We start from the raw sequence: 14,111 nt of genomic DNA, 5'->3' as shown, positions 1-14,111 counted from the left end.
GTGACCCCTCATGCATATGCAGAAGGTGACTTAGTCCTGTTATATGATCAAGCTAATGACAAATTAGGAGCCGGGAAATTCGAACCTATGTGGCATGGACCCTATATCGTTAAACATGTATTACAAAAGGGTGCATACGAGTTAGTTGACTATGATGGCAATCAATTTTCTGAGCCCCACAATGGGCTCTACCTCAAAAAATATTATGCCTAGATTTTGCATAGATACCTTGTACATTAGTGTGCATCTTTTTGGTGTGTATGTTTGCATTTTTGCGAACATGTTTTTCCTACTTACTGCATGTTCCACTTGGTTTGTAGATGTCGATGAACCTTCTTCTTCCTCATGTCAGTTTTGCTAATGGTGCTTTCTATAGTACACAAAATATCTCTTCTACTGTGTGGGCACTCTATGATCCCAATGGTGAGTTAGTGAGTTTACAGGGTATATGTCTAGGTAATACAACTAACAATATTTCCAAATATAGTGCGGTTGTTGAATTATTGTTAGAAGCTATTATTCTTGGTATTAGGGTGTTAGTTGTTAAAATTGACTCACAACTCATTGTATTACAGTTAAACATGCATTATTCCGCTAGAAACCCTAATATTTTAATGATTTACTTACGTGTTCGTCTCTTGGAAAGAAATTTTGATTACATTACCTATCAACATATTCTGAGACATCTAAATACATTAACATACACATTGGAAAATCATGTTTTAGATAGACATTTATGACGCATGTAAAAAGAAAACCATCAAATAGTAGGAACAATATATACAACAAGAAAAACATATATATATATATATATATATAGATATAGTTTGCAAAATTTCTGTTACAACAAAAGATCAAAATCTGTGTTCTGAGACACATGGCTTCTCAAGCCTACATAAGTGTAGAAAATAAAACTAGAGATATGGCTATCTGTCAACATAGTGCTCATGATAGCACAGAACAACTCTGATAAATTGGTTCAATAACTGACGTAGTCTAGTTGATACTCCTACAATATAACTCTGATACCGCAGTGGCACCTCATAAATAGTCGCATACTCTGGAATTTCTCTTGTCAAGGCTTCCAGGTTATGTTCCACCTCTACTATGGGATCAACTCCCTCCTCATAGGCTGCATCCTCAATTTGCTGTGCCACCCTCCTAATTATCGGAGAAACCCCTAGAGGTCTCTCTAGCTCAACATCTGCAAAAAATTATAAATCTTAATCTTAGTTCACATAAAATAAAAACATCAAAAAACTTGAAAAAACTTAAAAAATAGTTTTTTACCTGAATCAGTCCACTGTGTGCCAGGTGGAAGTGGGAGGTTGGGATCTCCCCGGAAATCTGTGCTGGCATAGGCCCAATCATTTACCATGATGATTTGTTGTCGCAACCATCCAAAGAACGCTGGGGGAAAAGACATTTGCTGACCACCTTCATGACGAGGCATCATCTCACCCCACCTTAGTAGTCATGGATCCCTGGGTCTTGGAGCCTCTACCTGTACCCACTAATACCTGAATAATGGTACACGTTCTAAGAAGAAAGTCACCAAGATTGAACCATAGCCAAATTGTTTCAATCTTCATGTCTTGAATTTCGTGAGTTGATATTTCATGTTGACCAATAACCCTTCACACCAGTTAAATATTGTGGGACTAAGACAGTCTACTGCATATTGGAAGTGAGACTTGGTCGCTTCATGCAAGGCCTAAGCTCCAGCTATTCGAGCCATGGTACGAAGAATCGTTCTTAATGGGATATTTGTGATAGTTTTTATTTCTATTTTCCCACTCTTTATTTTTCAAGTACCTAGGCAATGACTAGCTATCAACATATCTGTACTCTCTCCCCCAGTACGAGAACCATGTAACTAAACCCATCGTCCCCTTCTAGACAAACCCGTGATGAAATAAATGTCTGGAATATCTATCTTGAGTTCTTGGTCTCCTATGATAAACAGTTGGTGGCCTACATCCCAACATCCAACCAAATGTTGCAGTAATTATGTCTGGGTCCTGATCCCAGGGATACAGAAGAATTTGAGTAGTCCACATGCCCAAAGAGCCCTTATGCAATTTGGATCTTGGGCTGCTTCATGGTCTTCTACTTCATGACCTATTTCCTTCCACTCTATCACCATTTTTTCAGTGAATAACCTGTGAAACATCCATAAACAAAGTTTTTATTAGCTTCTATGGAAGAAAATTTGAAAAACAATCATTAATCTTGGAGATTAAAAAAATAAAATCATGCCATGGTGCTAGTACAACTATTTCTAATTTTTTCCGCGCTTCCAGTGCGATGATGCCATTGAGCTTGAGGAGAGCAGTGCGGGTTCGATGGGTAAAACCCGCGCTGATCGCCCTCAATATAAAATTTTTTCGAGCCCTCCTTACCACCTACTCTATGGATGAAATCACTTAAAAACGCAATGAAAATACAGAGGAAGGATGAATCTCTTACCTACAACAAACAGATCGTAGAAATGGTGTCCCAGATTCGTCACACTCCTCGCCTGAAGATCAAGAGAATTTGGGGTAAAAGTGCTCTCCAAATTATCAAATGACAAATGGTAAATTTGTTTTTAGTTTTTAAGTTTATATAAACTTTTTAAGATATTTTTACCATTTAGGGCACATTTTTACTTAATTTTTTTTTTTGCTCGAAACGGGTTACATGTTCACTTGTGTAATGACAAGTCATGGATAAATATTGAAGACGATTGATTTTAACTGAATTAGCGAGTTTTATTTTATCACTTTTTTAGACTCGTAAAAAATAAATGAAAAAGGAACCCCCCTGGAGTCATGTTTCAGCTCTTTTCTAACTCTCGAAATATGAAAAGATTGCCAAGTACTTGTCGTTTTGAACTCGTTAAAGTAAATGAAATGGAATCTACTCAATGTAAGTTTAACCCTTTTCTGGATTGAGATAGAATATTGTACGAAAAAGGAATACCTTGGTCACACGTGGCTAAGAGGCTCTCTTGAATATTGTTTTCTACCTTTTCAGATTCAAGAGACTATCTATGAAATGGGAATTCTGGAGTTTTCTTTTTGCCTCTTTTTCAAACTCTCTAAATGTGAAAAATATGTCGAGTTACCCCTCTGTCATACTTGTAAAAATTAAACGATGCAAGACTAATCACCATGATGAGACCGAGCTACTCATTCCTAGGGCTTGTTAAACTTAATAGGATGGATTCATCCAAAGTATGAAATTATACGACAAGCATATGTTATCCTCTTCAAGCTTGTGATAAAAAATAACGAGGTACTTGCTAGAAATAGTGGGGAAAAAGGTAAACATGTCATGTATTCTTTATAACGACAACATGTCACTCTTGAACATGACACTTATCTGTTGCTCGTGTCAGGTTTGGGTTATCCTCACTTCATCACTTGCCTTCCTAGGTTTTGGGAATCCATTTGCCTTTCATCTGATTATACTCTATTGTTATCATGAACTCTGATCCTATGATTGAGTCAAATGCTGCCAAAATCCGGAGTCATGTCATCGATATGTTCAAGAGAAGTCTCATCTACAATTTTAACCACTTGTACCTTGTCTGACCTTTCTACAACAATCCTGAATCACTCTTACCTACTCTGCTACATCCTATGTTTCGTGTCAATGATGTGGGAAACATTATGGCCCTCCTTTGACGGATCACTTCCTGTCAAATTCAGCTTGTTATCCAGGAAGGTGGTCTAGAAAATCCCTTTGAGTACCTTGGAACTTGCATGCCTCAATGGCAGGTTCTTCGCATTCGGTGACAGGTTCACATCATTGGCCTTCGATTAAATGATTCTACGAGTGTTCGACTTCAGCTTCCTTATTCACACTCGTGGATTGTGTTGTTGTACCTTGAGAGCCATTGCCATTATTGGTGGTTTCTCTCCTGCTTGTTAACAGTTCACATCATTGACTGGTAATCAGGTGGTTTTCTAACTTGTTCAACTTCAACACGTCTATTCACATGGTAAGATTCGTACTTTGGTTGGATCGAGACAAAGATGAAGACCCTGGGTTTCGTTTGATAAATCTATGCTGCGTGGAGACTTTATTAGCTATTCATGATTGTACACATATTTCCTTCTATACGAATGGTTGCATCCAGACCGTGGGTCCATACATATGATCCCTTCTATTCGGATGGTTGCGTCCATGCCGTGGATCCATACACATGATCCCTTCTATACGAATGGCTGCATCCATGCCATGGATTCATGTATTGTTAGATTCATATTCAGAGATGTATTATTAGGCATATTTTCATCAGAGATGTCAGATATATATTGTATCATGATTGATTGCTGGTCTCTTGACGGTGTTTCTCCTGGTCCTTGCCTTGACTTGTAAAGCATTTCACCCATCACTCCTTGTTCTGCCTTCATGCTTTAAGGGACAATATTTTGTCACACTTCCTGTCTTGTATCTTGAAGCGTCAAAATGACAAAAGCTGTCATTGTATTCACCATGAAACATATATATAAGCATCCCTGAAGAATGGGAGAAAAGTTGCCCTAAAAGAGTTCTTGAGAAAACTTGTCAAAAACCTAGTTTTCAGGATCAACGCGTTTTGCACCACTGGTGACTTGTGCTAGTAACTTGTTACACTCTTATGACCTAGCTCTGCCATCACAAATTTTTATAGGAAAAACCGTGCTGAAACTCTTCAGGCAGTTTTTCCTAAAGTTGAGGAGAATATTCTCTTACTCGAAGCCTCGAGAATGACGAGCTAGTTACAGGTGAATAAGCATTAGAGTGAGATCTCCCATTGTTGGTCCTTGATCCTACTCTCATGGATATTCCCCTTGAGTTGTGGAACCTCTCCCTCCTTTTATGGATCCTTAACTCCCTCTCCTTCCCTATAAATGAGATCCCTACTATCCACAACGGGTCGGTCATTACTTGGTTGCATTCCTATGCTGAAACTATGCTTAAATAATGCCCATTTTTTTAACTAGAAGGAGTGCTTGAAGGTCTTGGCTAGGACTTGGGAACTCATCCAAAGGAGGCTTCCAACATCAAGGCTTAAGTGGTTGTATGCTTCCCTCATTTTTTATTAATAAATACATCATGTGTTTACTTTCCATAAGTGTGTAAATAATTATTCATTTAGTATGATACTCCTTGATCTGTTATATAGTTTATGTTAGAATGAATTATGCTATGTATGTCTTTGCTGTTTTTGTTTGACCTTCCTTACAGGTACACATCCACAATGGCGTAAATATGATTGAACTTGGAAGTGAGAATATCAAGGACAACATCAACAGGCATTTAGCATCAGAGTGAGGTAGGTCATATATTTTACTTTGTATTTTCTGATATAAACTAGGAAAGTTTCCATATGTTTTGTCTAGTTTTTTGCTTGATCCTATTATAGGACTAGAGAGATCGCTTCTGTCTGCAGAAGGGATTATCTGCAAAACAACACCTTAGTGAGTGTGGAGAGAGTTGGGCTAGCCTTTCGAGATGCCCAGAGTACTAAGCTAGGGGTCTACCATAGGTTGAGCCTTGGGGCTATGGTGTAGACCGATGAGGCTTTATGCCTAGTTCTGAAAGTTGGGAAAAAGGACTTGAGATTCCTTGGGATTTACCGGGTGTTGTGTAAATTTTGATGGTTTCTAGTATACTAGATCAACAAAGGATGTAGATTAAATGTGAAGTAATAAATAAAATGTTAAATGATTAAACTTAACTTCGAGATGAAGTTCCTTAAATAAGGGGAGTATGTAATGCCCCATAATAATAAATCAATTAATAATAATGAACGAAATAATATTGCATATAAATAAATAAAACAATAAATAATAAAGAAAAGCCTATAATAGCAAAAAAATAATAAATAAAGAAGAAAATATAACAATAGTAAATAAATAAAATAATAAATAATAAATTGAAGTTGTAAATAAATAAATATAAATAAACTATAACTAGCAATTGCACCGAGAGGTGCAAAGGACGTCAAAAGGAGGAGTCAGAGAATTTAGAAGTTCATAACATACCCTGTAAATGAATGAATCGTGCATCTGAGGACTGGGTTTTTTGAATTCTCTCAATCATTGGGCAAACCTTTCTTAAAGAATATATGTGAAAATTGTGTTCTCAACCAGACTCTAACAGTAGAAAACTGTCCTAGCCTGGATGTCTATTCTATTATATTGTAAATGTTATGATTCATATTATCTTTTCAAGTCCAGACAATTGAGATCCATTCTCCGGCGCAGTTAGACCTAGAGTGATGTGTTAACTTTGTAGTTCAATATATGTAGCAGTGTAGATAGTAGTTCAGATTAGGTTTTTCCATGCAAATATTGTATGTCCAATTCGTAATACAGATTTAGGTTGCCTCTACTATACAAATGCTCCAAATTCAAATCCCAACTAATTGAATATGCCTTTTGTATATGTGATAGAAGGTGTTATTTCCCTGGCCAAATTGGTTTATCCTTTTAATTCTACCCCTGCATTGAACAAAGTAGTAGCACATATCGGTCATATGACTCATATCGTGATATAAAATACCTTCGTGTCGCCTTTAGAAAATGGTAGACTGAAATATTCTCCAACATGCAAAGACACACACAACTAATAAGAGAAACAAACCACTCGCAACAGCTTAAATGATGGGCATTTTGTCTGCAACCTTGCTAGAATGGTTGATCTGGGTGCAAATGGTATGATCTGCTTTGGTGGTGAATTCTCCATTGGATTAGCTGGTGCTTCTGCATGGGTGTTCTTCTTCGGTGGTGGATTTGTCATCAGAATAACTGGCACTTCCGTAGGGGTGCCCTGCTTTGGTGGTGAATTCATTATTGGAATACCTGGCACTTCCACAGAGGATGGTGGAGGCGTAGTTGAATCAAAGAAAATATATGTTTCATAGTGAACTTTGCAGCTTCCCGTCAAGCCCTCACCTCCTCGACGTCCAACAAAGTTTGTCATCATTTTAAAAATTGTGCTCGACAAACATAATGTGAAGTAGTTAGTAGAAATATCTCTCTGGCACTGGACCAGGCCATAAATATTTAGAGGCAAGGAGCCTACAGTTGTTCCTGAAGCATATCTAGATCCAGATGTTGCTTCACCTGACAAGTTGTTAAATAGATTTTGAAGTGTCACGTAAAAGAAATCACAGACATGAGTGCTGGGGATAATCTCTGGATTGTAAGAATAATGTCCAGAATTATCTAGTTGACCAAAGAAATTACCATTTTTCGCAGCGTAAGTAGCATACTTCTAACCAAATTTTACCCCCAATGGCATTCCCACAAATTTGTTTTATGGTAATGGTTGTGTTTTGTGAACAATTGTAGCATTTTTGGGCTGTTGTGTCTCTGTTACATTAGAGGAGGCCATATAATTGGTCAGGGTTTTTCCCATACAAATAAGGGTTAAAACCACTTTGGAACATTCCTTGAACAAGATTATCAAAGACTGTATTTAGATTTCTCTCATATTTACTGCCTTCTGTATAGTTAACTATGTTGTCACATGTATATGATGGTTGTGCATTGAAAATTTGTCCATGAAGCGTAACGATGAACTCCGAAACAACAAGTATGTAGAATAACATAATTGTTTGCCACATCAGGAACATGAGAGAACATCTAGCAATGGTTCAGATTGCCATGGCCAATCGAAGATGGAGGGCCCTAGTGTAGGGAAGTTATATACACGGCTTGCACGTGATCTACAAATAGGCAGCGGAAGATGCATACAAATCTCACCTGATTTTAATCATATAGTTTTGAAGTAGAGGAGAACCCAGTACAGAGGTTTTTCCTTCAACACAAGAAAATGACTCTCCTACAATACAATGGCCATGTATCACATGATGATTCTTGGAGAAGTGATCCTTTAAGAGGTATATTTTCTCAATGTTATTGATTACTCTGCAATCCTGACTGATGAGGCATCTGAGTTGACAAGAAACTTAGTATCCCAAATTACTCTTTGCATATGTTGTAGCAACTGCCCAGATTCAGGAAAAGAGAACAAAAAGGTTTTAGGGCATCTAACTAGATTGTCAAGTGTGTTGCTTCTATCAATTCTTGCAATTCCTATAGAAGGAAAGTTGGAAGGGGCAGAGTCAGTCTTACAAGTAGTGGGGGTGTTGGCAGCAATAGTTACTATGCACGAGTGTGGGCACTTTCTTGCAGCCTATCTGCAGAATATCCATGTAAATAAATTTGCCATTGGCTTCGGCCCAACTCTGTTGAAATTTAATTTGAGAAATGTAGAATGCTCATTGAGAGCCATTCCGCTAGGAGGATATGTGGGGTTTCCGGATAGCGAGCAGGATAACGATATAGTTTCAGATTATAAGGATTTACTGAAAAATAGGTCAGTTATAGACCGTGTTATTGTCACAATTGTAGGTGTGGTGGCCAACATAGTGTTCGCTTACACTATCCTTTTCGTGCAGGTTTTGACTGTTGGAGTGGTGGAAAAGGAGCCCTTCTCAGGCATCATGTTTCCTCAGGTCTTCACCTACTCTGAAGCTACTCGTGAAGGCATGGATTTAGACGATGTGGTGCTAGGAGTCGATGATCATCTATTTAGTGTGAACGAAGCAATGGCGGTAAGTCAGGTCTGCAATATACTTCTTTCTAGAGATAAAGAAGGAACCAGAAACGTTGATAAAAGGTTTCACGTGTTGATTTTTGATAGGAGGGAACGACGAAAATGGAGCGAGGAGATTGGCTGGAATGAACAATGTTTTCCTAGCCAACTCCATAGAAGAAAACGTCTTTCAGTGTAAAAATATTAAGAATAAGTAAAGTTAACAAAAGTATAGATGATGCCATCCTCATGTCCTCAGGTTTACAGTGATATGATAACAACTTCTGATTTTTAAAATCTCATTCATTGTTTCCCAATTGTGAAACCCTAGTGGATCTCCTTATTTCCGTCATCATATTATTAGTAATGTGAGTTTTACATCAATTATGTGACTTGAGAGCCCAAAAATTCATCGACGATAGGACATGACCTATCTTGCATTTGACCAAGCTATCTCCCATGTATTAGGCTCTCTCTATGGTAAGATGACTTTAATAACACTCAATGAGACAAAATAACCATGCAAAGCACATCTATGCATGTGAACAATCCCATAATTAGATATATTTTCTTTTCATAAGGTAATATTTAATCAATTAAGAGGTGTTTAGAGGAAATATGCACCCAAGTGAAAACCATGTATTGACATATATTCAGATACGTGTTGCAGAACGTGGAAAATCCTAGAAAGTCCAGAAATTGCCCAATGACTCCCTCAATATCTTATTTCCTTTCCTTCAAAGTGTCTAATTAGCTATACTGACACTTCCAGTATTTCCACCTCTACCAAATCCACAAAGACCCCCCCCCAAGATGCTAAGACAATTTAGAAAAGTTGTACCTAACTATTAAATCCTCAATAAAAAATATGAGGTATTTTTCATTTCTCAGGTACCACTTTTGTTTTATATTAATTTTATTTGAATTAATTAGTAAGCTTGTACTTATTCATATTTTGGTTTCCTAGCCTTAAGTTCTCTAATAGAAGAAGTAGTTTGGACCACTTATGTTCTTGATTTTTGAATTTGTTGTCCCACTAGCCGTCCATTTATAAATCAAGTGGCCATTTCTTGGCCAGTGTACATTTCCCCTAGTCCCAAATGATCACTTCAATTCCCAAGTCTAGGATGCATCATTAGCCATCCACATGTATGCTCAATGATGTTTCCTCTACTATATCTTTCCTTGAATTTGTGTAGTTCCTTGATGACTTATTTCACAAAAATTCCATTGGTATGCCACATGTACACTCAATGAAACCCCCACTATTGTGATTTTATTACTTACTGACCACATATGATTTGATGAAGCTTTCCTTACATTCCTCACCATGTGTCCATGTGTATGATTGATAGGTTATGAATCCTTGCATATTACTTGTCCTCTGATGGACTCTTTCCCCATTTCCCTACTAGCTGTTCATGTGTATGGTTAGAGGAAATTCCATTTTAAAGCAATCCCATACTAATTTAAATGATAATACCTAATGCCCTGCCTCTGATTCATTGTAGGAGATTCACATGTATGACTTACAAAGTTCTTGGACCTGATCAAACTATTACTTCTTATGATTGATCCCTCCAATGACAATTGTCTATGTGTATGGCTGACAATTTACTAGCCAATTCAAGTGCTCAAAGTAGTATCTCCCCTTCCCATTGATGAAGCTTTATGTTTTGAGCCTCCTGATATGCAATAATCTTCCACATTTTTCCTTGGTCCTTGTGCCTTGATTCCAAGGCACATTCCTTTCCCCTAGTGAAAGACCTCATCCTTACATTTGTGGATTGATGACATCCCATATTTGTTGCACACACTTCTAATCTCAAGTGGCATGACCCGATTGTGTACACTTGATGATAGATATCCTTGCCACATAAGCATGTAATGTGAGCCTTTCATTGACTAGATGATTTGGAAACCCAAAGGCTCACTAGCAGTAAGACATGACCTGTCTCACATTCAACTAGGCTACCTCTCTTGTATTAGTGTCTCTCTCCAGGGTAAGGTCACTTCAACCACATTCTCTAAGAGTGAACATACACACATGAGAAGTGAGAAATTGGATGAATAAAATGTGTTTTTCTTGTGCAACTAGGAATGGTAAATTAAGAAGTATCTAAAGGAATAATTTCTCTCGAGTGAAGAATGCATGTAAGAAAGATTATGATAAGGGTTGTAGAACACAAATGATGTTAGAATCTTGATATCCAATTTATAAATTTCCTATCGATTTCCATAATATATCTCAACCCTTTCCTTTCAAAGTGCTTGATCAAACTCCCAATATGTATGCCTTTGCTTAATCCACAATTTTTTCACTCAAGATTCCAAGCCAACGTAGACTATGCCCAACCCAAAATATCTCTTGAGTAAGCCTAGGAATAAATTTAATTAGTGGTATTGCTATTGTAACAACCCTTTCGGCTACCCCTATTGTAACTATCATGGTGAATTTGTGATTCATGTAAATATATTGGAAATGTAAACACAATGACTGGCTATGAGGAGTGGACATGGATTCAGAGTTTGGGGAGAGGAGTTTCTTGGGAATTGGTTAATTCAGGTTGGTCATTTAATGGCCACTAGTTTTTGGACTAGGTTTAATGGCTTGTATGGCAAGCATGGAGGTAGAGTATGGGCTTACTAAATGGAGGACAAGCTCATACCACCCATATTTCCTTGTAGGCTGTGTGGTGTGGTTGCTATTGGAAATGAATCATAGACACAATCTTATGTGTTATGGGTGCTTGTATGTTGGGTTAGGAATACAAGGATTGTCAGTGAACTCATAGATTAAAGGAAGAATGTCGGGAACAAGTGTTAGAGCTAGAGAAGAAGCATGCTAAAGATCATGGTTGAAGAGGAAGAAGAAGTTGGAGACACTGTATATTCTAGAGCCATTCTGGGCTGAGTAGGTGCAAACTCAATGTAGTTTGGATCACTGTTTAACAGAGGGATATCTCTTTATCTTTATGATATATATGAGATTAGCAGATGGGAATCATTGTGCTATGGATTATTCGTTGAACAAGTGGAGACACCGGGCAATATAATCTTAAACTAAGTGGGGGGATACAGGGAGGTCTCTAGATTCTTGTGTGATCATTTGATTGTCATCAGTTGAATTCCCATGAGCATTTATTCCTCAAAATATGAACATGGCTTAGGGATGGTTAGCTACAAGAAAGATTATAGTGTAGCTGACCTATGGTTAGCTAGAGAGGGGAAGTCCCTTCTTAGTTTCCAGTCATTAAGCTATAAAAATAAGTGTATTCACCTATATTTCTATTGCATTATGAATGTGGACTGATGTTTTTATGGAAATAACAATGGTTGTATCAATATTGTTTATGTAGGAATGGTGTTATCCCTGATTATCTTTAATGATTTGTATATGTGAATGTTTTTATGGTTTGAGGGGCTTGGAGACCCTTGGGTTTTCTAGTACTACTCTGGGTTACATAGTTAATTTGTAATGTGTGGATTTCATAGTTGGCATGGCCAAGATTATTTGTTGGTTTATATCTATTGATAATTTTATGTTGTATTGCATGTTTTATCATAAGGTTTGCAGGTGTTGGGTTACACCTAGTTTGGGGTGTGGTATGATTGTGATGTGCCTAGTACGCAAAGTAGAATTAACCACGGTTTGGATTGTCTAGTGCTTGGTAAAGGGCATGTTTTTAAGTTTTATTGGATAAGATTATGTCCATAGCAATGTTGAGTGCTAGTATGGATATGAGGAATTCATTTCAACAAGGAGCAATGTTCTCAGCAACATTTGGCTTTAGGGAAGCTTGGGTGAAGTCCCTGAAATCCTTGAGTCCTTAAGCCCATGAGTTGCATGGAAATAGGCTTGTGATTGGGCTGAATGAGTTTGATAAAATGATAAAGAAAATCGGGATTGGAAAAGGGTGTGGAGTTAACAGGAGCGCGAGATGAAGAAATCCCCGTTACATGTAGTGGATTATTCACGTCACGCCACACCAAGTTCCATGTGAGGTCTGTCGGGAGGATGGCGCTAGTGATGGTAGGTGTGGGGAATGCCAAGAAATATTTCCATCAATGAACAAAAATATATATGTCCTAAAGAGTGGAGGTGCATATCACGAGACATAAAAGTATTAATATTAGGGAATGAACATATGTTTTTCCCCGAGGGATGAGAAAAGGTACATTCCAGGGTGTTGACGAAGATGTGTGTCTAATGAGGAAAGGTCGTCATTTGACCATAAAACTTATAATGTGTAATCACTGAATTACATGAAGGGCCCGAACCTGGTGGGACCCCCAGCTAGGCTGAGTTCATAGAAGGCACGTAGGTCGGATGAGGCTTCGTGGATGCCACAGGGGCACGTGACATGGTGAAGCTATTGATGTGGAACCCTAATAATGTGACATGTGGCATATAGGAATGTTCTTTATGGATGGCCAAGTGGCTAGTTTCCATGTGACATGTGGCATCATGGGAGGATGCCACGTGGTAGGGTGATGTCACCCCAATGTCATCATGGCATCATTAGGTGGTAGAGGTTGATGGCATCGAAACTTGTGCTAACGTGGCACCTAAGCGACATGTGGGGGGGTGATTAGTTGTGCCAGATGACGTAGGGATGCTACGTGGCATTGATGGGAAAGTTGACATGGTCTAGAGCCACGTCATCGTGCCATGTGGGTCCCCAGAGAGGTTGGAAATGCATTTTTTAGGTGGGGCATGGTTGATAAAAGTCGCAGGATGAAGAATCGTCCATGTCACTTAACAAGAAAGGTGTTTGATGCATTGTGGAAGTTTGAGAGTAGATTTCTCTTAGCAGTTGGGTGTGGCATGACCATGTGGTGGCATAAAGACGCTATGCTATGGCGGTGCCACGATGGACCTCTCCTGAGGTGGTAGTGCCACGTGGAAGTTGACTTGCTGATGTGACAAGGGGTTTAAAAGGGTCAACTTTAAATGACCATAACTTTTGATCTAGGAGTAAAATTGGGATAGAATTTACATCGTCGGAAAGCTCTTAATGAGCTAGAAGTAATTGTGCTGTCCAAAGTTGACTATGGAAACTTTGGGAAGGAAGGAAATTTTGTAACCCCATTTCCATGATGAAACTATGGACATTGGGTTAGAACAATGTAAACTTTGAAACAAGAACTGATACGATTACCCGTTTTGTCGTAGCAAAAAAGTGACCCGATTTTAAAAAGTGGTGATGCAGAATACACCTTTTTTTTTTTTTTCAGAGCATATTTTTGACACTTTAAATAACTCATATGATTACCCGTTTCATAGAGGTAGTAAAAAAGTGACCTGATTTTGAAAAGTGGTGATGCAGAATACACTTCTTTTTTTTTGGAGCATATTTTTGACACTTTAAATTTTCATATGTATCAAATATAAATATTTGTTTTTAAATGTTAGTGATTTTCATGCTGATTTTGAAATGTGTTGATGTGGCATCAACCCTTTTTTTAGAGGGCTTATTTTTCACACTTTAAAATTTATTATGTCCATTTTTATTTTTATTTTTTTAAAA

The 14,111-nt window shown here is 37.9% G+C and overlaps 1 pseudogene; it reads left to right on the top strand.

Annotated features, from left to right (window-relative positions):
- Positions 1–8,149: 8,149 nt before the first annotated feature.
- On the top strand, positions 8,150–8,779 carry LOC149141364 (membrane metalloprotease ARASP, chloroplastic pseudogene; annotated as a pseudogene).
- The last annotated feature ends 5,332 nt before the right edge of the window (positions 8,780–14,111 follow it).

The sequence above is a fragment of the Pinus tabuliformis genome, chromosome X, assembly GCF_031772625.1.
Source record: "Pinus tabuliformis cultivar Carrire ecotype Pingquan chromosome X, CPIR1, whole genome shotgun sequence".
NCBI lineage: Eukaryota > Viridiplantae > Streptophyta > Pinopsida > Pinales > Pinaceae > Pinus > Pinus tabuliformis.
This window is presented reverse-complemented; position numbering and strand designations above follow the sequence as displayed.